Genomic DNA, 2,635 nt, shown 5'->3' with positions numbered 1-2,635 from the left:
ATTAGTCTTCGGGGGGGCGGGCGTAGCTCAGATGTTAGAGCGCTCGCTTAGTATGCGAGAGGTACTGGGATCAACAGCCAGTGAATCCAGAAAGTTTAACACACCTACATGCGCAGCTTGCCATGCAAGTGGAATAATTCACAACCAGGAGATGTGTCTAGGAAGATACAAGCGAATGATTAGCATCCACAATTGACAAGCGTGGTGTTATTAGTGCGCAGGAAGCACCCTCCTCCCACGCCTACACTTAATTTAGAAACAGTACAAGTGTTCCCGTAAGATTCTCAAGCCTATGTCGGAAAGATCTGCCTTGCGCCGAGTTCACGTAAATCCCACTGCACATTCCTATTCTTTGCGTGCAGTCAGCTGCTACTGGTGTTGCTAGTTGTGACTGCTGATAACAGATGCCGTAGCAATCAATTCATGGAGTGAGTTGTATGTTTTGCGATAGTCTGTCTCTGACAAGCAAGCACAGGTGACATAGGTGCGAACACGGGAAGCTTGCAGACCCTCGCTGCCTGCAGACACCGAGCAGCCACACTAGGAGGGCGGCCTAAGCCGTAGGCGAAATGTGCTCATTCGCTTTGGCGCGACGTCGAACTATAAATAATGCTGTCACCAGCGTGAGCGTCGTGGAAAGTCGGAAAAGTCGGCTGCGAGGGTGAGTGCCAAGTTTGGGGAGCTTTTCGTAGTATGCGCAGTGCAATGGAGACGCGGAAACTTGTTGTGGCCCAGTGTTTTGCAGTTGGACGACAAGATTGGTACACAGTAGTAAAGAGCGAGGCACTGAGTTGGCATGAATAATGGAGTGCACAATGGGGCTCGAGATGTGTTTGTTACCTCAGGTGCTGTATGATTGTCGACAAGGAGTGAAAACGGAGCAATTTGTGACGGCTCTTTCAATTTAAGACGTTAAAAACAGACGGAATTTGCATTTGTAATACCAGAGCATCGAAACTACTTGGAAATTTTGTGTATATGAACGGGTCCGCGCCTTTGTACCCTGCTCTCTTCACCGCTACAAACCAACCAACCATCGTGTCCGTGCGCATCTGAGTCGCAAAGAATGGGGAATAGCGCAGTTTGCTCGTGCATGGGGCGTAGCTCAGTTGGTAGAGCGTCCGCTTGGCATGTGAAAGGTCCAGGGATCAAGCCGCGGCGGTTCCATTTCTTGTGGTCGGTGCATGGTAAGTGTTGGTCGCGGCGAACCTAAAGGCACGCAAGATGTTGCAAAGCCAGCGTCACAGACTGATATGATGTATACTGACGTAAGGAGAGCAAGATGTAAGTGTGGGGACCGGCTGTTATCGAGGTGTCATCGAGTGCAGATCTGTCTTAGGTATCGCGGCTTAACCTCATTGAAGTCTAGAGGGTGGACAACACGTTGGTCTTACTCAGAGCGGTGTCCGAATTCTATTTTCGACGTTATACGTGCCACTTTCATTGTGGCCAACTACGATTCGATACAGAATGCACGAAACCTGAAAGACACCCTAACGGATACGTAGAGAGTAGTGTTTGTCTGCTGAATAATGGGAGTGCAAGGGTCTGTGTCGTCTATATGGCTGTATGTAGCACCATTAGTCTTCGGAGGGGGCGGGCGTAGCTCAGATGGTAGAGCGCTCGCTTAGTATGCGAGAGGTACTGGGATCAATACCCAATGCCTCCAGAATTTTTAACACACCTACATGCGCACCTTGCCATGCAAGTGGAATAATTCACAACCAGCAGATGTGTCTAGGAAGATACAAGCGAATGATTAGCATCCACAATTGACAAGCGTGGTGTTATTAGTGAGCAGGAAGCACCCTCCTCCCACGCCTACACTTAATTTAGAAACAGTACAAGTGTTCCCGTAAGATTCTCAAGCCTATGTCGGAAAGATCTGCCTTGCGCTGAGTTCACGTAAATCCCACTGCACATTCCTATTCTTTGCGTGCAGTCAGCTGCTACTTGTGTTGCTAGTTGTGACTGCTGATAACAGATGCCGCAGCAATCAATTCATGGAGTGAGTTGTATGTTTTGCGATAGTCTGTCTCTGACAAGCAAGCACTGGTGACATAGGTGCGAACACAGGAAGCTTGCAGACCCTCGCTGCCTGCAGACACCGAGCAGCCACACTAGGAGGGCGGCCTAAGCCATAGGCGAAATGTGCTCATTCGCTTTGGCGCGACGTCGAACTATAAATAATGCTGTCACTAGCGTGAGCGTCGTGGAAAGTCGGAAAAGTCGGCTGCGAGGGTGAGTGCCAAGTTTGGGGAGCGTTTCGTAGTATGCGCAGTGCAATGGAGACGCGGAAACTTGTTGTGGCCCAGTGTTTTGCAGTTGGACGACAAGATTGGTACACAGTAGTAAAGAGCGAGGCACTGAGTTGGCATGAATAATGGAGTGCACAATGGGGCTCGAGATGTGTTTGTTACCTCAGGTGCTGTATGATTGTCGACAAGGAGTGAAAACGGAGCAATTTGTGACGGCTCTTTCAATTTAAGACGTTAAAAACAGACGGAATTTGCATTTGTAATACCAGAGCATCGAAACTACTTGGAACTTTTGTGTATATGAACGGGTCCGCGCCTTTGTACCCTGCTCTCTTCACCGCTACAAACCAACCAACCATCGTGTCCGTGCGCATCTG

Source organism: Schistocerca gregaria, unplaced genomic scaffold (assembly GCF_023897955.1).
Source record: "Schistocerca gregaria isolate iqSchGreg1 unplaced genomic scaffold, iqSchGreg1.2 ptg000174l, whole genome shotgun sequence".
Taxonomy (NCBI): domain Eukaryota; kingdom Metazoa; phylum Arthropoda; class Insecta; order Orthoptera; family Acrididae; genus Schistocerca; species Schistocerca gregaria.
This window is presented reverse-complemented; position numbering follows the sequence as displayed.